The sequence below is a fragment of the Ambystoma mexicanum genome, chromosome 12 (assembly GCF_040938575.1).
Source record: "Ambystoma mexicanum isolate Mex_15411 chromosome 12, UKY_AmexF1_1, whole genome shotgun sequence".
NCBI lineage: Eukaryota > Metazoa > Chordata > Amphibia > Caudata > Ambystomatidae > Ambystoma > Ambystoma mexicanum.
Window position 1 is genome coordinate 512,067,922 of NC_090936.1, and position 25,570 is coordinate 512,093,491.

General features: G+C 50.0%; 1 protein-coding gene across 3 annotated transcripts in view; it reads right to left on the reverse strand.

Moving 5' to 3' along the window:
• Nucleotides 1-25,570, reverse strand: part of FBXO7 (F-box protein 7) — a 415,977-nt gene that overhangs the window by 157,525 nt on the left and 232,882 nt on the right. The window lies entirely within an intron of this gene.

The window sequence follows — 25,570 nt, forward strand, 5'->3', positions numbered from 1 at the left end:
CTGAGAAACTTGGAAAGAAAAACCGCAGCGTTTTCCAACACAATAACGTTGTATTTATGTTTGCGGTCGCTTCAAAAGCGACCACAAACATAAATACGTTTTTAAAGCTGCGGTTTTATTTCTAAGTTTTCCAGGCTCCTCCAGCCCAGAAAACTTAGAAAAAAAAACGCAGCTAGTGCTTATTTTTTAAAAAAAAATAAATAGCACTTACCGAGATTCAGCTGCAGCCTTCCTGCTCTGGTCTCCGGTCCCCGTCCTCCGCCTACAGCACTAATGAAGGGAAAGCCACCCAGCGGTAGCTTTTGTTTACTACAGCGGGCTGGCTATTCCTTCATTAGTGCCGCAAAAGCAAAAGCCAGCACAGGAGGGCCTCCATTTCACAAAATGGATGCGCCCATGTGCTTGCTTTTGCGAATTTTGAGCTTGAATAGCTCAAACTTTTACATAAGAAGTTTTAAAACAGAGAATGCTAGTATTTTTTTTTTATGTTGCCCATCTATTTTTTAAATAAAAATGTTTACTAGACCATCCCTTTAACTGTTATTTTTATTGCATAGAGTGTTTTCAGACCTAATAAATTTTTTATTTGTATACTTTTACGGTCTTATTTGAGTGGTGTGTGTGTGTGTGTCATTGAACCATTACACCGCCCCAACAATTCAAAAGCTTAAGCATTACTGCTCTACCATCTACCTTGATTGAGGTTGGCTAGATCCAACTTTCTTTAACCCTGTTCACTACAATAGTGTGACCTATCAGATCTCAGCCTCAGGTCTGGTTCTGAAAATCTTTCCTAACACCAATTGAAAGAAAAATTACCCGTATGTAACAAGAAATATGTCTAAATATAGTATTCAATGTGCCAACCTCGTGGGGAGGTAGAATGGGTAGCATGTGAATCTAAAACAGGGACAAGCTGCAAAAATACTGTTCCTGGTAATTAATGGATGCCTTTTGCAGCATTCATCTTGTTTAGATGTGCATGGTGTGTCTGAATATCAAGCATTGTCATCAAGTGAGGCTTGTGAGCGCAAGGCACAATTTGAAATAAATTCTTCTATACTGCCTGCACAATCAAGAAGTCTGCTCTGAACTGGGAAAAGTCCATCCATTACCCAATCACATGGGGCTGGGGGACTAAGTAGGGAGGCCACCTCTTCCGATGGAAACAATAGAGACAGGATTCAGATACTTGGAGATATTTATTCAGAAAGAAATATGAGGAATTAAACATATCCCCCGCAATTAGGATGTTTTGAAGCAGATATACAGCACTGGTGGGCCCTGCCCTTGTCCCTATTGGGCAAGGCAACAATTTACAACATGATAACGCTCACCCGGTTATTGTACATTATACAACACACACAGAGGGCTGTTTCAGCATTTTTTTGAATACATTGGATAGAATGCTAAATAGCTTCCTGTGGCAGGATAAGACGCCTAAAGTGCAGATAGACACCCTGTACAATGCACAGTGGGAGGGTGGCATTGGGCTGCCGAACATGAAGTGGTATTAGTGGGCGTCACAGTCAGAAGCAGCAAACGCGTGGAAATACTGAAGCAGTAGGGACAGCATGATGATTAGGGAATTGAATGTAACAGGAACAAAGGGGTGGGAATTGTTGTTATGCAGGAAGTCGGAAAAACCGGGACTCTGTAGATAGGACATGGACCCAGGCACATAAACACCTAGGGTGGGCAGTATGGGTGACACAGTGATCCTCAATCTGGGAAAACAGGCTCATCAAAGGAATCCAGCACCTGGAGTGGGCCAGAGAATGAAGACTAGAGGAAAAATAGCAGTGGGTGCAGTCTTTAAAGGGAGGGACGGACATGAAGACATTCCAGGAACTCAGGGAGGACTGGGGATTACATAACAAGGAGCACTACAGATATCTGCAACTAAGACACGCCCTGCGTCCACACATGGGGAGCAGATTCCACAGGCTTCCCAAATGGAGAGAAACTATCTGGATGGGGAGATCACATTGTGACAGATCTCGACGATCTGCAAGGCCATTTCCTTTTACTTTACTAGACAGTTAGATAACTTGAAACAAAAATGGGAGAAAGACGCGGAAGAAATAGATGGGCAAGACTGGAGGGACACCCTACACTATCTCAGAGAAGTGGCCATCTCGGCGAAACTGAAACTAATACAGTTCAAATATCTGCACATGATTAATTAATCTAGGGAAAGGTCAAAATAGGGAAGGGGGAGGATTATAGATGTCCTAAGTGCTTAAATGGTAAAGGCACTTTCTTCCATATGGTATGGGGATGCGTCAAATTACAGAGGTTCCGAAAGAAGGTAAAAGGGGAATTGGAGAATGTACCAGCAGGCACGATTGATCTGGAACACAAAGGGGCCGTATATGGGATATAGTCACATAGGGAGCTTTCCAGTTATCAGAGGGTATTTCTTTCCTATTGGCAAATAGGGTGATAGCCCTAAAGTAGATGAGTTAAGATGCGCCAAGTGTGGGAAATGGGTGCTCTGGGATGGACTCTGTCAAAAGCTGAGACCAATTGTTCTACGGAAATAGAGGATGTGGCCCGAAATATGAAAAATCTGGGGAGGGTGGGGATGATTCAGGTCAACCTCCCAAAACCGAAAGAACCATACTTGCATGTAAAGGTGCATGGAGGAAGGGTAGCAGGGGAGGGAAGGAGAAATGGACAATAGGGCTATGAGGTATTGACCTGAATTGTATGCACTGCGTGTGTGGTTTATATTTTGAAAACAGCAATAAACAAAATGCTTTGTAAAAGTGACAGTGTCATCCCACATAGCTGCTCTGCATGTATCCTATATTGGAACATTTGTGAGGTGTGCAATTATAGCACTTGCTGCCCCCTGAAGAATGGGCACTAGACTTTTTGGCAAGTTTCTTATTTGATCCTACTTAACTGTTGTAGGCACTGAACTTCTATCTTGATAATATATAAGTAATTATAGCATAATACAATCTTTTCTGGCCCTACAACACAAACAAATGTCTTGCCTTATTAATGTCTGTTGAATGCCTTAACTTATGTATACAATACATTCACAGAACAAGCTTTCATTACAGAGGTGTTATGGTGGTTTCCCTTTAGAAAAAAGAATTAAGTGAAAACATATTTTTAATGGGATGATAGGATTGCAGCACAAGAAACTAAAACGTCTGTTATATTTCTAAAGCAACCATAACTGAGCTACCGCCATCGAAAAACAAAAACCCAGACAGAGACATGTACAGCTCATGGTAATTCTCAGACATCATGACTTCTTTATTGCAGCTGTTAATGTGTATTTATTTGGGTTGCCCCTCGCGTGCAATGTAGACAAACCACATGCTTCTTTTTTTTTTAAACCAGGATTTTTTTGATGAAGTCTGGTTCATAGTTTGCTTACATATATGTCATTTGTGTTGGCATTCCTGCATCCTGAATAGCATATGGAGTGACCAAGGTATGGTTGATTTATACGATGGAGGTGGCAGAGTTAGGTTTGGTTCGGAAATCATAACTGGCAAATATTTTTGCTTAAACATCTCTGTGAATTTCTGTATTATTTATGATATACCACATCCTACCCACAGTGAATGGGGCATTGCTCCGGGAACCTTCAAGCCAGCAGATTGCACAACTGGGCATGAAAGCAACTTTGAACAGAGGTGGAGGTTTGGCCCTCCCCCAGAATCTGTCGAGTGACCTGAATGCCGCACTGGTGTGTGGTCAAGCCTAGTGGCTATGTTAACCGGGACACACCCCGAAACTCCCCAACGAGCCCACAGGGTTTGGTCTGCAGCCATGCCGAGAGGCTACCTTGACCGGCACATGTCTCACAGCCCTGCCCACTCCAGTTTGAAGTACCCAATGGGCAACAGGGCATATGATGCACTTCACCCATGCCCAGCATCTATATTGACTGGGATCAAGGTTACTGCCATGGAAACACATGAACCACCCAGTGGGTCCACTGGACATTGTCTGCAGCCATGTCCAGTGGCTACTGTGAACAGGGCAGGGCCTTTAGACACACGCCAGCAACCCAAAGAAGCCACTTTACCCCCATTAGTAGCTGGCCAGTGGCCACTTTCCCAGGGCATGCTCCTCAGCCATGCCCCAGGACCTGCCAAGCTACCCAAACTAGGGGCCACTTGGCCTTCACTGCAGATATGTGGGCAACTGGATACTTTCCCTGGGTCATGACCTTCAGCCAGGCCACACCAAAGCACTGTAAGTGGCCACTGAGCCAGTCCTGTGGCCATGACAAGTGACCACTTTAATCCCATTGCATGTCCCATGGTCAGTGGCCCCTTTGACCCAGGCTAAGCCAATCCTTCCCAAATGGTCAGTGGCCTGGGTACGGGGCCAGGCCAAACTGGCGCTGGGCATGCAAGGTCACTGGATCTCCTTTGGTTTGTCATTCCTCTTGTAAAAGGGGCATGACATAAGTGGTGCATTGCCGTGCTGGGATATTTTCTTTGTGGTCTTTTACGGTTTTTCCATCAACTACTTTACGAAAAATATGTTGGCTGTCAAATGGCATACAAATTATATGGGCCTACGTTTCTGGATTGTATGCAGAAACCCTAAAATCAGAATGTCGCTTCATAGTTAACCCTTTAGTCGCCAGCCTGCTAGCCATCTGTGCAGCATCAAACGGATCTTAATTATGGTATTAGAGGCAACTTGTCCTTCAATGGTTTGTAATTTTGCCCATGCCTCTTCTGGCAAGAACTTAATGACCATTTGCATTTCATCCCATTTACTATGGTTTTTATCGTGCTGGGAATGCAGTAGAAGTTGCAATCCTAATGTTGTATGCTGCTCATGTAGAAATGTTACTTCTTATTGCATACAATGGTGTGCATTGTTCCATGAGGTGATGCTTTAAGAGGATGATGCTGCCATTGGCAATCTATTAAGATGTAGTTATTATGATGGAATCAGGGACAGGATGACCGCTCATTCTAGCAGGGTTCTGCGGTGCAAGGAACAAGTTACTTACCTGTAACTGTTGTTCTCCAGCATGGATTCACATGCTCATGAATATTCCCCGTCGTCAGGCTGGGAATCCTCGGTAAAGAAAAAACCAGTATCAGTTTCGTTTCTGATCTGTCTTTCGTAGTAGTAACCAATCACTGGTCTCTGCGTCATACTGACCACAGCCAATGACTGCCCTCTACCTAAGCACCGCCTCTGGCAGCCATCTTCAGATTTGGAAGCACGTGAAGTGGCAGTATGACCAAGTGAAGAGCCGCAGAGGGGTAGGCGGGAGGGTTCGCATGTGAATCCATGCCAGACCCATGCTGGAGAACAACAGTTACAGGTAAGTAACTTGTTCCTTCTCCAGCATGGGGTCTGGCATGGATTCACATGCTCATGAATAAAGAATACATAGCAGTACACACATGCACAACCACGGGAGGTGGCAAAGGCTCAACATTAAGCATTACTCAACATTAAGCATCTTACCTCCTCACCAGGCTCACCTCAGGCGAACAGGTTGCGCAGCACTGCTTGGCCGACCCTGGACTCCTCCCTGGAATCCCGATCGACGCAGTAGAATTTCGTGAAGGTGTGCGTCGACCTCCACGTAGCAGCCCTACATATGTCCAGCAGGGGCACACCAGAAAGGAACGCCGTGGTAGCTGCGATCGCTCTGGTGGAATGTGCTCTCGGACGGCCAGGCAGCGGTCGGTTTGCCAACCGATGACAGTACATGATACAGCCGGAGAGCCATCTGGAAATGGAAGCCTTCGAGAGAGCCTTCCCCTGATTGACAGGTCCAAAGTTCACAAAGAGTTGTGACGTCTTCCGAAAACACTTCGTGCGGTCCACGTAGAACTTCAGCGCTCTAGCCACATCCAGCGAGTGCAAAGTCCTCTCAGCCGGCGACGAAAAGAACACAGGCAACACCAAGGGTTCGTTGAGATGGAAGTCCGACGGTACCTTGGGCATGAAGGAGGGGTGCGTCCTGAGCACTACCCTCGTGTTGTGAAAAGTCAAGTACGGGGCCTTGCAGGAAAGGGCCTGGATCTCTCCCACCCGTCGTGCGGAGGTGATGGCCACAAGAAACGCTGTTTTCCACGACAGAAACTTCAACGGGCCGAGTGCAGAGGCTCGAACGGAGGTCCCATGAGCTTGGTCAGCACCACGTTGAGCTCCCACGCCGGGGCCGGAGCCTTCACCAGCGGGAACGATCTGAACAGTCCCTTCATGAACTCTTTCACCAGACGATGAGACCACAAGGATGTCCGCCCCGTGGTTCTGGTGTATCGGGAGATCGCAGCAAGATGAATCTTGATGGACGCGTGTGCCAGTCCAGCTTTGGCCAGCGTCAGCAGGTACGGCAGTACCTGGGGAGCCGTAATCCGTAGAGGGTTAATCTTCTGTGCGTGGCACCAGACAGAGAACCTCTTCCATTTGTGTCCGTAGCATTTAAGAGTCGAGGATGCCCTGGCCTTTGCAAAAACCTCTCTGCAGTCGGCCGATATGTCGTATCCTCCAAACTCTAGCGCTGCAGGAGCCAGGCCTGCAAGTTCAGCGATTTCGGGTCGTGGTGGAGGATGGCGCCTCCTTCCCTGGAGAGTAGATCCGCGTCCACCGGCAGATTGATTGGCGGGGATGTTGACAAGTCCAGAAGGTCCGGGAACCATATCTGCCTCGGCCACACAGGTGCGACGAGTATCATCCTGCACCGTGACCTCTTGAGCTGGTTGACGAGCCGGATTAGCAGTGGCAAAGGAGAGAACGCGTAGAGGAACAGGCCGTCCCAGGGGAACGAGAAAGCATCGCCCATGCTCCTCGCCTGGGGAAACCTGCTGGCGAACCTCCGGCACTTGGAGTTCGTCGCCGTCGCGAACAGGTCGATCTGGGGTGTGCCCCACCGTCGGAAGAGGCGATCCACTAGATCCTGCCGTAGTTCCCACTCGTGGCACGAGCGCAGCTCCCTGCTGAGTGAGTCGGCGATGGTGTTTTTTATCCCTGCCAGATGAAACGGCACCAGAAACATCCTTTGGGCGACGGCCCAATGCCACAGGTCCTGCGCCTCCTTGGACAGTGCTGGGGACCTGGTTCCGCCCTGTTTCCTGATGTAAAACATGATGGTGGTGTTGTCGGTGAAGATCCTCACCACCTTGCCCTTGAGGGACGGAAGGAAGGACCTGAGGGCCCAGAACACTGCACGGAGCTCCAGGACGTTGATATAGAGGGACTTCCCCGTCGGGAGCCAAAGGCCTCTCGCGTGCAGATTTTCGGTGTGCGCTCCCCACCCTTCCAGGGAGGCATCCGTGGTCACTGTCTCCTGGTGGTCTGGGGTCTGGAAGTCCATGCCCGCCGTCAGATGCGCGCGGGTGCCCCACCACCGGACCGCTCGGCGGAAACTCTCGTCGAGTGTGATCCTCTCCTCGAAGCCGCCCGTCGTTTGAATCCAGCGCGCGTCCAGGAACTCCTGCAACGGGCGCATCCGGAGCCTGCACATCGGAATGAGGTAGATGCAAGAAGACATCATTCCGAGGAGGGACTTGATGGACCTCACCTTGGCCGCGTCGGAAGCCAACATCCGCTGTACCTTGCCCAGGATGGCCCTGGTCCTTTCCTCCGACGGGGAGGCCAGAAGGGACACTGTCGAGCTTCGCTCCCAGAAACAGTGCGTTTTGCGCGGGTACCAGGTGGGACTTGGCGTAGTTCACGGAGAATCCCCGGTCCGTGAGAAGTTGGACGGTCCTTGCCGTGTGCTCCACGGCGAGCTCCCTCGTCTTGGCTCGGATGAGCCAGTCGTCCAGGTAGGGGTAGACGTGGATCCCCTCGCGGCGCAGCTGCGCCGCCACCGGTGCAAGGCACTTGGTGAATACCCTGGGTGCCGACCGTAGTCCGAAGGGGAGGGCTTTGAACTGGTAGTGACGCCCTTGGACCACAAATCTGAGGAATTTTCGGTGCCCCTTTAGGATGGGAATATGGAAGTAGGCATCCTCCAAATCCAACGACGACAGGAAGTCTCCTTCCTCCAGCTGACCCAGGACGTGCTGGAGGGTGACCATCCGGAACTTCTGCGCCTTGATGAATTTGTTCAGACGTCGCAGGTCTAGGATGGGGCGCCATCCTCCCGTCTTCTTCACGAGGAAGTATCTTGAGTAAACTCCGGAGCCCCGAAGCCTCTTTGGGACGAGTTTGATGGCGCCCTTCCTGAGCATCGCCCTTACCTCCAGGAGAAGCTGAGGGACGTGAAGCTCTTTCCTGGCCACGGGGGGGACGCGCGGGCACCTTCTTTGAAACTCGAGCGCGTGGCCCCGGGCTAAGGCGTCCAGCACCCAACTGTCGGTGGAGATGGACTCCCACACGCTGACTAAGCTCGCCAGCTGGCCTCCCACCGGGGTGCATCGGTGGGGGCCCGACCCCACGGTCGGTTCAATCCTGTTTCGACGAGGCTTTGCCGCCTTGACCTCCTTGGCGACGACGGCGGGGTCCGCCAGACTTGCCTCGTCCTCTGTAGGCCTCCTGAGACGACGAGCGGGCCGCTTGACGGTAGGTGGAGAAACCGCCGCCGGAACCTTTGGAGGCGCCCTTGCCTCCGCTGCTCCGAAAGGGCGTCCGTCGTTGCTGCAGAACCCCAAGGGCCCGGGCCATCTCAGTGTCCGCTTTAATGGCCTGAAGGGAATCATCCACTGTTTTCCCAAACAGGTTGTTCCCATCGAACGGCATGTCCAGGACTCTGGTCTGTACGTCTTGACGGAAGTCCGTAGCCTTGAGCCATCCACGCCGCCTAAGGCACACGCCGTTGCCCAACTGGCGAAACCCAGTGTCGGCGTGGTCCGACGCCACCTCAGCTTCCTGTAGGATCTCCAGGGGATCCGCCCTCTTGTCGTCCAGTAGGAAGTCCAGCAGGGGAGCCAGTTTGTACCATAGCTCCCTGTCGTAGCGGGCCACGATAGCCAAGGCGTTGGCCGCTTTAATCGTCGTCGCTGCAGACGAGATGACCCTGCGTCCCATAGTGTCCAATTTCTTTCCCTCGCCGTCCGGTGGGGAAGTCGATGTGGAGGCCGCACCCCCGCCCCGCTTTCTTCCTGGCCGCCGCGGAGACGACGGAGTCCGGGGTAGGCTGCGCCCGGAGGCACAGGGGGGCTGCGTCCGGGACCCGGTACTTCTTCTCGTACCGGTCTCTTCTAGCTGGCGTAGTGGAAGGGTTCTTGAGGAGGGCGAGGCCCTCATCCCAAATGTCGTCCAGTAGAGGCACCGCGAGGACCATCTTCCTCTTGGCCTCGCGCGTTGATAAAGGAATCCTTCCTTTTTCTTCTCCTCAGGGCAGAGTTGGAAAAGCTCGGATGCCCTGGCGATCATGGAGTGGAACGAACCAATCTCGTCGGGCGGAGAAGCCCTGGTGGGAGGTGACGCCGGTAGATCCTCGTCGTATACCTCGTCGTCCGTACCCGTCGCTGCCGTGTCAGTCCCCGTATCATCCCCTCGGGTGGACGGGGAGGAGGGCTGGACGGTGCGCGACGGCTGAAAAGGAGGTGGAGGGTGAATCCTTCTTTTCTTGGGCGGGGGAACGCCAGAAGGTCCCGGTTCAGGATCCCCCGACGGGAGAGGTTCCTCCGTCGGCAACGGTAGTCTCGTCCTTATCTCTGAGCATAAGGACTGTATAGCCAACAAAATGGCCGCCGAGTTGTCTTGCAGCGCTGGCAGAGGGGAATCCGACGGGCCGGTCTTCTTCCACGCCAAGGCCGTGGCTTAAGACCTCGATCAGCTCTCCCTCCGAGGTTGAAGCCGAATCTACGACGACGCCCTGCCCCCCCTTTTTCTTCCCCGCCGGGGATTTCACGGGGGTCCTATCGATGGGCACAAAAGAGGACTCCCTCCGAGGTGGCAGGGAGACTCTGAGCCCCGAGGTCGCCACCACTGGTGTAGCCTCCACAGGCTGAGCCAGGGTCGCCGCGACAGTATCGATAGAGGGCTTGGCCGGATGGATTAAGGCCTTCACCACCTTAGGTGCGCTCACCGCCTTATCCTTGAGGGGGGGGACACTGTCTCGCTCCCCCTCCGATGGGGCCTTCGAGCTCGACCGGGGCCTCTCCAGGAGCTTTGCCGGGTGCTCTCCCTTCCTCTTACCCGACCCAGAGCGTTGGCTCGTGGCTGAAGGTGCCGGGGAGGGTGCGCCCTGCCTGGCGCCCGTAGAGCCCGACCGTTCGGCGCTCCCGGTGCCAGCGGACTCGCAGTGCTTGGCCTTGTGTTGGACCCCCGTCGCCGGGGCGTCCTCAAAGGTCTTAGAAGACCGCTCGGATTTCTTCCTCTTCTTCTCGCCTGACGGGCTCTTCCCTTCCAGCCAGTTGGCGAGACGTTGATGGCGGTCCTTCATGGTCCGCTCCGACATATTGCCGCAAAACGAACAGTCCTTCTCCACGTGCGTCTTGTCCTCATGTAAGCAGTAGAGAAAAAAGGAGTGTTCGTCCTCCTTAAAGACGTTCTGCAGCTGGCATCCAGGGCAGACCCTGAACAGCTTTCCGGGCGTCGAGCTTCCCTTCTCCTGGGCCATGTCCGGGCCTGAGAAGCTTCTGGAGTCCTCCAAAGCGTAGCTCGATGAAATCTTCACCCTTGAGGGGCGCAGACGAATCCGACACGGGTCCCCGTTGATCGGATGGAGAGTCGGTGGAGCTTGAGGCTCTTTTGACCGAAAAAACGAAGTTTTTGAGCAAAAAACGTGAAAAAATAGCACTAACGCTCGAGAGCAATAGCACGAGGATCCCAACACATGAACGTGCGGTAAAAATCTGAAGATGACTGCCAGAGGCGGTGCTTAGGTAGAGGGCAGTCATTGGCTGTGGTCAGTATGACGCAGAGACCAGTGATTGGTTACTACTACGAAAGACAGATCAGAAATGAAACTGATACTGGTTTTTTCTTTACCGAGGATTCCCAGCCTGACGACGGGGAATATTCATGAGCATGTGAATCCATGCCAGACCCCATGCTGGAGAAGTTGATATTTCCGTTCAAGTCTGGGATCAACATATTTTACCACGGTCAGTGTTCCACAAATTAAGATGCACATGCACTGCATCTTAATTTGAGCCATGAGAGGCAAAAAAAGCGTTGTCTGTCTATGAAGTACTAAGTGTTCCCACTAAAAAGTCTTCCTCTTCTTGCATCTGAATATTACATTTACCTGATACTCTAAGTGCCAGGCTATTATGCAAGTCTATGCAAAAAGGACAAGCATACTCGTCCTTGGCAATTAAGGGGTTAAGAAAGCAATGTACATAGTGAGAGCCTGATCATCATTTGGAGAGAACATATGATGTTCTGTTTTCAAAATAGAAAAAAATCACATAGTTATCCCATACACTTTGGTCATCAACCTATAACTGTGCATCTCCATAAGGAACCAATTCCTGGTCATTATTGTCATACATATAAGATTTCTAAGGTAATTTTGAAATCTTCAATGGTATTTTAGCTGTGTCTGTCAGAACTCACTTTCGTCCCTTTCCTAAAGCCCTCTACCTTTATGGACAGATTGGTGTTAAGAATAGCCTCTTGAAAAGTAATCATTTCTACTGTGTTTGCTACTTTCGCTTGAGATTCAACAAAGTTGTTTGAATTTGTCCAATGTGCTTTTCCTGGAGATTCAAAGAGAACTTTCCTCGAAGGTGCGTGAGAGCACCGCACAAGATGGCCATCTAGTCATGTGACTCCGGCCCATCCCAGGAAAAATCTGTTAAATATATCTGTACCGTTGGAGTTCGACTAAAAACACCAGAACAAAGCTAAAGTCCCAGGAAGTGGACTGAATGAGAAAACCAATGTGGAAGCTGGGTAACACTGTGGCAAACAGCGTGCGGGCTTGGATTGGCAAGAGACCGCGGGATCGGCGATGCAGTGCCTGGGAGGCTGAGGAGCCAATCTCAGTGGCAGGCTAACCTGCACCAAGGCAGAGACTACTTAAAGGGCCCTGACAGCGAGGATCAACACGCTGGAGGAGAAACAGGTTTGGAGGCAGGGGCTCGGTGAAACGCCACTATGTGCGACCTGGGAACTTTCCCAAAAAGGAAAAGGTACAGCGGCTGATAGCACCTCTGGAAGCTGATCGGGTAGACAAGGGCCAAGGAAGGAGACGGCTTAGAGGCGCCGCGATATGGGGGCGGGAGACCCAAAGTAGGCAGACTGGAAGGGACACAGTAAACTACAACAAATAGCCGGCCAGGAGAATGAGAGAGGGCCCCTTCACAGCGCCCATGGGAGAGACTCAAAGTGGATACAGGGAAGACGCCAGCATGGCCCCATCATAATCCCCATTCCTTCTGCTTTCCAGGTACTGGGTCTGGTTGAGGGCAAACTAAAATGAGAATGATAGCTGGGACACAAATATAAACCCGCATCGGCACAGAGAAGTTGGTGAAAATGGATACTCATCTCCTGAGACCCAAAATGGCTGGCACCTCAGCGACGGCCCAAGCGGGCAAAGGGACAATGCAGACAGCAATATGGTTAAAGATAAGACAGGGAAGATGTCACAGAGTAAAGTAGACAAGTACACGACTACATGGAAAAGAAGATACAGCGGGAAGGGGAACATTCCACCCAGGCTGAGGTGCAAGTAGGGCAGAAGGTGGACAGAGCATTTGATTGTGCCAGTTTTGAAGACAGTACAGGAGTCCAGAACTAACTTGGAAAATAAAATTGGACACATGAGGTCTGATGTCTTTCTGCTGAGGCAAGATCTACATGCCGTATCCTTGACGGTTGGGGAGAAGGAGGAAAGGATAAGTCAGCTGGAGGACACAGTATGGGGGCTCCAAAACCGTGTACAAGGCATCTACTGGAACGCTCACGTTCTGAAGGAAAGGGTTGGAGACACTGAGGGCAGGTTGTGGAGTGCGAACGTCAGACTTATCCGATTGCACGAGCGAATAGAAGGACCTGCAATGGACTTAATCCTAGAGAAATGGATCCGGGAGTCACTTAGCCCAAGAGGACTGACACATTTCTTATCAATTGAAAGAGCGCACAGGGTCCCAAGGAGACACCCACAACCGGGTGTGCGGCCAAGACCAGTATAGCCAAACTCTACAACTATAGAGACAGGGACGTAATCCTGCAGACCTCCAGAAGCAAGGGTCCAAATCAAGTCAATCAGGCCTACGTTACAATTTTACCAGACTATACCTTGCAGGTTTAAAAAGCAAGAAACTCATTAGAGGAGGTGAAACGACAACTGCGAGCCAATTATTTCAAATACACACTGATTTTCCTGGCCAAGCTGAGTGCGATTCATGGGGAGTGCTCCTGGTTCTTTCAGGATCCCAGGAAGTTATGGGACTGGATGGAGAACAAAGGGAGCCAAGTGGAGAGATGCAGAATTTCCAAGAAACACCCATCGGGCATAGAAGAGAACGGCAGGTGGACTGAGGTGGGGAAAAGGAAAGCTTGGAAGAACCGGGAGCTTATGGAAGAGCCTTCAGAAAACTGCAGATTCCTGATACATTCAGAAGGGATAATCACCATGATCGACCTGTCTCAAAATGCAGATAGGGACGCAAGGTACTTGACGTTTCAGCAGTGGGGGACACAGCTACAGTGACTTGAAAATGGTGGAGATTTGGGGGGGCACAAATTAGAGGAAACACTAATGAAGGAGAGGGAGAGGGATGGCTGGCCCGCCAGGGGTGTTATCCGGTATAGGATGGAATGGGATTGAATGATGCATACATGTTCTTATAATCAAGTGCCGAAGAAGGTATAGGTTGGGAGACACCGTTGAGGTGGGAGGAGAGGTGAAAAGGGGAAGGGGTTTGGTGGGTAATTGTTATGTGTTGTTGGGGTGACAGATATTTCACTGTCGGGGTGGAAAGTATGAACGGGGAGAGGGATTAGTGGTGAGGGGGCGGAGAAAGTGCCAGTTTAATATATTCATATCTGTTGGAACAGTTTGATTGTGCAATGCAGGTAGGGTACTGGGGAACAAAAGGGGTTACACCAGACAGATGAAAGTCATTTATCTGTTTGACCCGGTGTGAGAAACCTGAGGGTATTCTCACTCCTATTCCCCATGGGTCCTCTGCTCAGGTGGCCAATGAAAGGACATTGCTCTTGGATCCCGACCCTGGGTGTGGACAAGCTAGGGAGGATCACATAGGTGGAGGATCTGTGGGGACTGGGAGTGGATGCCCTTGGGAGAGACATGGTATCCCCCTTTTCCTGCTAATGACGAACCCAACCCTTGCCCAGTCTTCATGGGGCATTATAAACCAACTCCCCTGAGTTCCTCATGTAAAACTACAAAAGGTACGTGGAAGAGGCAACCAGGAGTAATGAGGACTAGTTGCTTTTACCACTCTGGTACTGGGACGGGGAAGAGGCCTGCTGAGAGCAGTAGAAGTGAAACATGTCCCCTTAATCATGGTCAGGCAGGGTTAATTGTAAACTCGCACCTGCAGCCTGTTAAGAGGCTGCAGGTGTATAAAAAGCCCCATCAAATGAGAGTGAGAGAGGAAGCAGTGACAGGAGATGTGGCAGTAACATTGCAGCAGAGAGGCCAAGAGACACAGCAGGGAGCGGCCTGTGTGGAACACACCTATGGTTCAGCTCGGGAGCAAAGGAGCCTCGAAAGGGGAGCCGTACCGGAAGGGTGCCCCTTTTTCTATTGCTTGAAGCGCTTGTTCTCCTGGGGCCTTAAGCCGAACCAGGAGTGTCAAGGGGGCAGGAGGTGAAGCCTTGAGGCAACATCAGAAGGCCGGGTGATCTGCACTGCAGGAACTTGCATCAAAGCAAACTGAGTTTCTAAGCAACAGAAACCCGGTATGCGAGTGACTGATCTTATGCGCAAGGGTATTTTGTATCGGAGTGGTCGCGTAAGGCTTCCGATCCAAATACTTGCAAACCAGCAACTACTAAGACTTGTTAATCCTTGAACGAGAGAGGGTACTTTGTTATGGATTGGTCGCGTGCATTTGAAAGCACATTTTCGAAAGTCTCAGAGTGCTGGGCATTTTTAAAGGCAAACTACAAAAGTATACAACGAAGTGAATTGAAAATAGCAAGAGTGGTTTACATGAAAACCATTAAACATTATTGAATACCAAACCGAAAACAAAGCTTGATAAACATATCTTCACTTGCTGAATACCGCACTGAAAGAAGATTGTTACTTATGAAGATTCGAAAGAAATTACGTTTTATCATTTGAATAAATACACTGTATGCCAAGTCCAAAAGTGAATGAAACTTAAATTGCAGGCAACATTCAAATCCATTGAATCTACAAATCTATTAAGTGGCAAATCAAAGAAACCAATGCATATTGAACTCTAAGATGAATAGCACTTTAACAAAGTCAGCAAACCCAATGTGTATTTATTGTAATTCAAAGTGAATGGAACTTTGAAGGTGAACTTTAAAATGTTACTTAAAACGAACTGCCATTTTCAACCAATACAATTATTTGTGCAAAGACCACTCCTATGCAGAGGGTGCAAGTGTGGCACATAACATTAAGAAAATTGGCAAACATCATAAAATCAATTCATCATTGAAAGCACGTCTTGGGGAAGGGAACCCTGAGGATTTGAACTATTTATTCACTTGAGGACAGAGCCTCAGGATATTTTGTGTTTTGAACTGTGTTTTGGAACTTGGGGAAGGGAACCCCAAGTACTGGATAATTCTATCTTATTTTGGAACTTAAGGCAATCCTGCAACTCTTGTTAGAACTGCTTTATACTTGGGGAAGGGAGCTAAAAGAAAGCTGTGAGCTGGATAAAGCTCTGAAATTTATGTTGTACTCAACTATTTTGGTTGTTGACATCCCTACATGTTGTATAAGATTAGTTGTGAGTGCAAGTATAGGTTTCGGACACAGACAGATTCCTAAATTAAATCTAAAGACTTTGAATTTCCTTAGTTTTGGGTTTTGGAAGTGTAATCCCACCATATCATAGGGCAAGATAGGCATTTTTCCATCCTGACATTTAAATTAATAAAAGTGTTTACTTTGAACTTTGAATCAGTTGTCTGTATCTAACTCCAAGATGCCTTCACACCGCACATTTATCATCAGGAAAGGTGATCACGCATTGAAATGCATATAGTGGAATGTTAATGGGCTGAATGATAAATAAAGCAGATTGCAGTCTCTTCAGACATAAATCGACTCAACCAGATGTGCTTCTGCTTCACGAGACGCACCTCTTGGTGGACCCATGTAGACTCCTTGGAAGATGCCATATAGGTGGGTGGCATACACAGGCTTCTCAAGGGGATAGATAGGGCTGGCAATACTAATCAGAAGATCACTGAACCTACATATCTCCAAAGTAATACCGGACCTCAGGGTAGAAAAGCTGTGATCATCAGAGCAATGGGGAGGTAGATATTTACATTCATTAGTGTACATAACAGCTTAATTTAGTCATTCTATCACACAGTAGGTTACAGGCATATACCCTTGACAGTGTGCTTTTTAGACTGATTTGGTTAACGTTTGTAGAACATGGGAGATATGTAGTCAGACTATTAACTTAATCTGTGTGTAGAGAATCCCATTAGCCGAGTTTCTATGGTAGCCGGTCTGTCCCTCTGACAAGATGCTCTACGACACCCAGTCTATTGCATTTGGCAGACTAGTAGGGTAGGCTGTTCATATTGCCCAGGAAGTTTACGAGGGTAGTTGGCATTTTTTCTCCCCCAAAGAAGATCAGATGACACAGCGACATCGAAGATAAGCTGCATCTGGGCTTAAGCAAGGTACTGCTATCCATTCACACACTCTAGAATGCAGCTACGACTATGGCAAATTCAGTCTAGCTGGTCACATAACGATTTCGCACTGAAACACCAAACTTGCATCAACACCTCTGCCATTAGAATACAGCTACTACCTATGACAAAATACGGTCGAGCTGTACACACATAGAATATCCTGCACAAAGTCTCTGTTGGGACTTCTCGCAGCACCCGCCCATATGTCTGACCTCTTGGGTTGCTTAATGGAGCCTAGTCTAGCCAACCCTCCTAGGTCCTAATCTTGGCCAAATGCACACAAGCATCTTAAACCTCCTCTTAGAACTTTCCCATACCTGGACTTAGGTTCCTGAGGGTGTTCCAACCACAAAGCACATCGATGCCATACAAATGGGGAAATGGTTCTATATAAATGACGAATACAATACAATATACACACCACCCGTGTAAATACCAGAAATTTTGAAGGAACTTAAAACTATCCCAATGGAAGCCCGATAGGGCACACTATTTAATGGAGGAGACTTTAATGCAGTGGTGAATCCGACACTCGATAGATGGAATCGCGAGGGCGTGGGGTCCAGAGGACAGGCAACTCACAATTAGGGAAGTGCATTCGAAGGGCCTGCTGAACATATGGAGGGAGATGCATCCGGAGCAGAGGGAATACTCCTCCTTTTCCACGGCATGTGCTTCCCTGTCAAGGATAGATTATTCGATATGCCCATAGACAGACACATTCCGGGTGAGAAGTGCGGGACATCTCTCCAGGGGGGTTTCGGGCCACACATCGACGATTATGATATCATTCAATATGCACATGATGGGGGGACCTGGAGATTCAACACATACCATCTGTTTGACGATAGGGTGGTAAAAGAGTTGAAAAAAGGAAGCAGGACATTACTTTCGGATCAACCGGGATTCTGTAGAATCGCAACAGATGTTATGGGAAGCATATAATGCGGTAATGAGAGGCAACGCAATGGCAATGATAGAGGCAAAGGAAAGGGAGAGTCAGCAAAGGGAAGCGGAAGACCAGATCATGCGGTTGGAGGTGAAATGGTAGCCGACATAAAGGGCCGACATATTGTTGGACTTTAAAAAGGCTAAAGAAGAAGTTTATTTAAAGAATTACAAAGAGCTGAAGTAGGCTGGTGGCATAGGGTTTACGCATATATGTATGGAGCAATATATTTGGTAAATTGTTGGTGTGGGTGGCCCACAGGGATAAGCAGAACAAGATAAGCGAGATTTGAGTGGTGGACACGGTGGAGAGAGTAGAGGAGCCCTGGGATATTGTGCAGGCCTTTGCTACATTTCTTAAAAATGATACACATTGCAGACCGGGAAAAGAGAGGAGGAGTTGTGGCTACATGGCAATACCCTTCCCATCAAGCAGTTAATGGATACACGACGAGAGGCGTTAGGAGGGGCGATAACTATGGAGGAGCTGGAGGCCATGCTGTCACAACTTGCTAAGGGAAAGCCAGCGGGACCAAATGGACCCCCGCTGGAATGGTGTGTCAGATTAAAGGAATAATCATTGGAGGCAATGAGGCACATGATACATAAGAATTGAGAGAGGCCACAAAAATAGTTATGCCAAAACCGGGGAAACCAATGGATCTGTGTGGGACTTAAAGACCCATTTCCTGATCAACATAGAGGCGAAGATACTAGACAAAGTATTGGAGAACAGACTTTAAAGTATCATTTTGGACATCATTAATGAGGATCAATGTGGATTCATTCCAAATAGATCTACAAAGATGAACATAGGAGATTATATCTAGTGATAGCTAAAGCCAAGAGAACTCAATCTGCAGTGGACTTCCTGTCGCTGGATGCCCATAAGACATTTGACTCAATCAAGTGGAACTACCTATTTGGATTAATGTATAAAATGGGTTTTTGAGAAGGATTTACTAAATGGGTGACACTGCTCTACACGGAACCATGGGCAAGGATTAAAGTGAGTGCTGCACTGTCACATAGCTTTCTCTTGAAATGGGGGACATGACAGGGATGTCCACTGCCCCTGCCCCCTATTATTCATAGGCATTGGAGGGACAGAAGACAGGATATTTCTATATGCAGACGATATCCTATTATACTTGACAACCCCAGAGGTATCAATAACCGAGAGCAATGTTCATAATGGGAGAGGTTGGCAATCATGCCAGCCTTAAAATTAATTGGGAAAAATCTGTCCACTATCCAATAGCCTGGGGGGAAATTGTGAGCAGGGCACCCCTCCCAATGGTAACAATTGAGGCAGGGTTTAGCTACTTTGGGATATTTGTCCAGAAAGAGGACTCCATCATTGAGGAGTTCAATTTATCCCTGGCGGTTAAGCGATTTGAAACTGACATTAAGCACAGGTGGATGCTGCCCTTATCCCTAATGGGGAGGGCGGCAATGTACAAGAGGGTGACAATTACCCGATTGGTATACATTAACCAACACACGCCGAGGCTGGTAACTGTGAGCCACTTCGACACAGCCAACAGACTTCTGCACCGATTCCTATGGCAAAATAAGATACCCAGAGTTAGACTGGAAACATTGTACAATTCGCACTAAGGAGGGGGAATAAGGTTACTGAATTTGTAGTGCTACTATTGGGCATCGCAACTCACAATAGCAAAAGGGTGGAAGTCGACAGGGAGCCGCATCTCAGTGGGAGACATGGAGGGGTGACATTGCTGTACCTGAAAACGGAACAACCAGGAGTCCTACCCATAACAAGGAAAGTAAGCAGGTCTTGTGCACAGGCACACAAACACCTGGGGTGGGTAAACCAGTTAACACTGGCCTCACCGATTTGGGAGAACGGAATAATAAAAGGAATTCAACACTTGAAGTGAATGGAAGGACAGATGCATAACAGTGATGGGAGATGTACTCAAAGGCCCAGGTATGAAATTGTTCCAAGAGCTTAAACATGAATGGGGATTAAATAACAAGGACAACTACAAATACCTGCAACTTTGGAATACTGTGGGCCCACACATGGGGGTCAGGGAGGATACGCAGACACTGCAAGTCTCTGCAATAGAGAGAAACGTCCTGGTTGGGGAGAGAATGTCAAAACAAATCTCCACTATATATAAGACATTATCCTTCTACTCCACCAGACAGCTAGAGGAGCGGAAAAAAAGATGGGAGAAAGACGGGGGCGTGGCTAAAAGGCCATGTAAACGGACATGTTCCCGTAGGAGCTCCTGTTGATCCGTCTATGATCCAGAAGAAAAGTGCATACGGAACTATCTAAAACATATGAAACTGTTGGTGCATGCCTGAAGCCCTGCGGCAGGCTGGGAGCGTGTTTTTGTCCCACTGAACACTGCTATTCAGAGGTATCGAGCCCTGGAAGAGTAAGACGGCTCGCCGAGGAAGAATCCAAAATGGCGATCCGCCAAGAACAAAGGAACGGGGCAAGCCAAGGGACAGGCTGTGACAATGAAGCGCAAGGCAGTGCCGCAAGCAGACTGTGACTGACGGAGAGGCTCTACAGTAATACCGAAGCGCAGACACTGCTCGCCTGTGCGTGGGTGGACTGCACCGAGAGCTGGGGAAGAGCGGCGGCATCGGCGTGCCCGACAAATACTGCAGGGAACACGGACCACACATCGGTTGCTAAATCTGACAGCCGGAGGAGCTGACCGCCAGTACATGAGAAATCGCTGTAGAGCAGTGCCCCTGGAGCAGCTTAAATAAAATAGTACAGGACGGAGCAGATGCATGGTGGGCAGAGCACCGAAGCATCAGGCGCTTCGAAGACACGGTGAGCGGATGGGGCTCAGAGCAACACAGTAACACACGCAGGGTCTAACTTTGCCTGCAGACGGCATAGCGGACACCGAAATAAACAAACGAGAACAGTTGTGGGCTGAGTGGAACAGTGTGCGGAGCGCTCGTGTCGACAAGACACGCGGAACGAAAGACACACAAGCGATTGCAAGAGGCATGGAAGCGTGAGCACTGCTGGCCCATGGCAGTGTAAAGTAAGCAGCAATAAGTTTGCCCACAGGATAGCAGAGGGCACAGGAGACTGGGGCACTTATGAACGTGCGCAATGGACAGGCTTTCATGACGGTGACACAAATGAAGGCAACTTAACCACGGCTCGGTAGGATTTGGTGGCTGGCCTGGAGGCATAAGGTAAAACGGCGCAGTGCACTATCCCCAAGCCATCTTGGGAGGCGCTCGCTGCGGGCTCGGGCAGGCGCACAGAGCACCCCCAGGGACAGGCACTGGGGTGAACCGAAAGTGCAGTCATAAGGTACAGAGGCGGCTGCAATCTCCCCTAACGAATAAAGCAGAGACAGCAGATGCAAACCCGCAGGTCCGTAGCCTGGACGGACCGTCAGTAAACCCAGAGAGTCATTAGGATTGCGCTCCATAAACGAAATGCGCACAACATGAAAAGGACATCTCTCAACCACAGTGGGAAGAAGCCTGTGGGAAGAGTCCCCCGATACGCCTCATGAAATTGACATGAGGCTCACACCAAGCGGTGATGCATAAGTATCAGGTGCGGGGTGCTCTGTACAGAGTGTCTTATTAGACCAGCCTTGGGGCATGACGAAACAGTGCCATCCAAGGCACAAAGGATGAATGAGGCAGAGTTGTTGACACCTACACTCAACGAGATGCAGAAGGCAAGCGGAACATTGCTCACAGAGGATGCCCATACCGAGGTGCACACTGCTGTGCATGGTGCTGCTGGCAGATCTTGAACCAGCAGCTACTCGGGACTCGGGACTTGCACAGTATAGGACATCTTGGCAGCCTGGGGTGGCCCACCATAGCAAACAGTCAGGTATCCCGGCTGGGCAACACCAGAAAAGCAACGTGATGCTGTAATGGGATGCTTGCACTGGAATTTAAAAGCATTCTGCACCACCGGAACACTCGCTGGAGAGGATGCCGTGATTAGATGTGGAGCCATCACTGGCACCCTGGGGTCGCCCTAATAGCAAGGGAGAAGTGGAAGAGAGCACTGGTGGGCCACTGCAGGTTGCCCAGGACAAGATAGGGGGGAGACTGGATGAGCCCCTGGGGTGCTGGTGCCCCTTGCAGGGGTGGCGCTGGCGATTGCGAGACTCAGAGTGCGCCCCCTCACCTCGAAGCGCAGCTCAAGTGAAGACTTATATGGTTACGTGGGAGGACATAACCCACTGTGACAAACAAGGACTGGGCTGGAAGCCCTCTGGGGCAGCCCCCCTGAGCGCGTGAGACTACAGCGGGTTGCCCCCGCTGGAGCTGCAGACCACAAGTGGTAGGGTCGACCCACGACCTACAGCTGAAGCGCCATGTCTAACAAACCTCCAAGACTAAAAGCGAAGCAGCCTACGCTGGACGAATACGCCAGGACGCCGCCGGGCCCGGAAGGTGCCAGGAGCAAGGACAGGCCGCCCGCTGGGGGCATTGGCTGTCGTGAGCACGAATCAGGAGGTCCTAGCTGCGATTGCAGACCTGAAAGCAGCCTGGGAGGCCAAGCTTGAACTGGCTGTGACTGAACTAAAAACCGCGCTGGACCGCAAGGTTGGAGAGATGCAGGAAGAGGTGAATCTTCTCCGGCAGGATGTCCGGTCATTGGCGGAGCGCACTGAGAACCTCGAGAAGGAGGCGAGTCCGAATACAGCGGACTGTGCTTCACACAAGTCAGAACTACACTCCCTGGTGCAGCGGGTTGGCAATCTGGAGAATAGGGCGGAGGAAGCGGAAGGAGGTGCCCGGAGGAATAACATCCGCATTGTGGGCTTGCCGGAGGGACCAGAGGGCCACAACCCCACAGAGTTTATCGAATCCATGTTGCTGCAAGAGATACCTGGAGGAGCTCTGTCGCAGTGGTTTGCGGTGGAAAGAGCGCACAGGGCTTTAACGAGGAAGCCGCCACCTGGCAATCCACCCAGGCTAGTGATCGCCAAGATCCTGAACTACCGGGATCGAGAAAAGATACTGGAACACTTCCGCAAAGGGGGATCTATTCAAAGAGGGGCGGCTAACATAACGGCCTACCCGGACTACACCCTGATGGTGCAACGGAGCCGAATGAACTTTGGGGCTGTCAAAGGAAGGTTGCGGGAAGCGGGCCATAAATATATGTTGCTTTACCCAGCGAAGTTGAAAGTTTTTCACAAAAACAGAACCTTGTTTTTTGACACTCAGGAGGATGCCATGGGATGGCTCGACACGCAGGGCTGCCCCCGGGAGTCGGACATCCAGACGAGAGGAGGCGATGGAGGAGATAAGTAATGAGCAGAGGGGGCACCCGAAGGTGGTGCGGCTTAGGACTGTGGGACTTGACTATAGTCATTGATGCAGCCCGTGAGCCAGATTGGAATAGAAAATGAGCCGTTAGCACTAGGACTATTGCTTTAATAGGAGCCTTGCAGAGCTAGTCTTTATACCCCCATTTAGAGATTAGCTAGGTCACCAATAGTGTGGTGACACCCTGCTGGGGCCTTGACCTGGGTTCCAGGGTAGGTCCAAACGCGGGGGAACCTGAGATCCAGGGATGGAGCTGGGCATTTGTTGGGGTAGGGAGACGAGGGGGGAGGGAAGGGGGGTGTGCAGTGGTTTGATGTAGTTGAGAAGGGGAGAGAGGGCGGGGAAGGGGAGTTTGGGGGTTTGTAGTTAAAGGAAGTTTGAATTGGGGAACAAGCCTCAATGTTTTGGGGAGTTTTAGTTTGTGTACGAACCTACATGGAAATGTCGAACAAATCAATGGCATCGGGTAATCCCAGAATTGTGACCTGGAATGTGCGGGGCCTCAATAGTTATCTAAAACGTAAAGGTAATGATGTAATGATGTAATGATGTACCTAAAGAGGATGCGGATTGACATAGCCCTGCTACAAGAAACCCACCTCACCAAGGAGAAGTTGGAGGTGATCAGGAGAAAATGGAGGGTAATGTCATAGGCGCCACATATTCGGCATATGCAAGAGGGGTGATTACATGGGTGGCACCGCATGTGCCATTTCAGCTGCTCAGTTCGACAATAGACCCAGAAGGCAGAATGGTGGTGATGGCAGGACTCCTGGAGAACAGAGAAGTGAATATCATAAACTTGTATGCCCCTAACCATGACACAGCGGCATACATCAGGTCTCTATATAGTAAAATTGGCCCCCTGGTGGGTGGCGCGGTGGTGTGGGGAGGGGACCTTAATTGCACCCTGAACCCCAGGATACACCGGTCAGATGACAAATCAGAAAAGCCTGCGCCAGCAGCTAAACCGCTGAGGACACTGTTGATAGACCTCGGCCTAGAGGATGTGTGGAGAAGGATACACCCAATGGACAGGCAATATTCGCATTATGCAGCGCCACAGGACCTGCATACAAGGCCGGATTATGTGTTTGCTTCTGCCGAGACAGTGGGAGAAATGGTGGGGGCGGAATACAAGGCCCGGGTACTTTCTGACCATTCGCCTTTGGTCATAGAGTGGCGTCATCAACCCCCCAGAGCGCGAATCCCGACGTGGAGGCTCAGAACTGAGGCTCTACAGGATGCGGGATTTCGAGAGGATTTGAGGGAGGCCATCGAGGAATACTTTGAAATTAATATGGGCAGTGTACGCTCTGTGGGAACAGTATGGGAGGCATTTACGGTGGTGGTGCGGGGGATAGCTATATCAAAATCCAGAGGGCTCCAGGAGGGTACTGAACGGGAACTGCGAGAGACAGAAAGAGAGCTAGAGGGCCTGATACAAAGTGAGGGGCCCACTCGTGAGAACAGCGTTAAAATAAAGGACTTACAGTTAACTTGTAGTGAACTCTGGGACATATTCTGTAAACTAAACTATAAGAAATATACAAAGAGGCTACATGCAGGGGGGGATAAGCCGGGTAGATTATTGGCCTGGTTATACAAAAATGAGACCCCCCGCTCGGTGATCAGAGAGGTCAGGGACGGGGAAGGTCAAATCCATAATACCCAGGGTAAATGAGGAGTTCCTCAAGTATTACAGACGAATATATGAGGACACAGGAGAGGATATGAGCCAAGAAATACTGAACACGATAGAGGACATAGGGCTGCCTACCTTAGATGATCTAGAACGCGCAGACCTAGACGCCCCCATCACCTCGGACGAACTGGAGGCAGTGATCCAACACCTGCCTACATGTAAAGCGCCCGGGTCGGATGGGTTACCCAGCGGGTTTTATAAAACGTATAAGCAGGAGCTACTCCAGCCGCTGCTGGCCATGTTTAATGAGGCCTATCAGCAGGGGGAACTGCCGGCATCCCTCCGCGAGACGGTGATCATCCCACTCCTGAAACCAGGCAAGCCGGACGCAGAATGCGGATCCTATAGGCCCTTGTCTATGCTCAATCAGGATAGCAAAATACTCACGGCAGTGCTGGCCAATAGGCTAAAAAAGGTAATTGGCAAGTTGATACACCCAGACCAAACGGGCTATGTCCCCGGGAGAAATATCACAGACAACCACAGGAGGCTACACCATATCATTGATCAAACCGAGGGAGACTCGGGCGAGCTGGCTATCGTGTCGCTGGACGCGGTTAAAGCTTTTGATTCAGTGCAGTCGCCGTGGTTGAAAGCGACCCTGAAAGGATACGAATGGGACCAGGATATATTAGATGGGTCCAGATGTTATACAGCTCCCCGATGGCAAGAGTTCAAACCGGAACCACAATTTCAGATAAATGGCAACTCAGCAGGGGGACCAGACAGGGATGCCCCAGGTCACCCATGTTATACATCCTGGCATTAGAGCCGCTGGCAATATGCCTGCAGCAACAATACGGGGAGGTGGGGATCTGCACGACAGGGGGCACACACCTGATATCACTGTATGCAGAT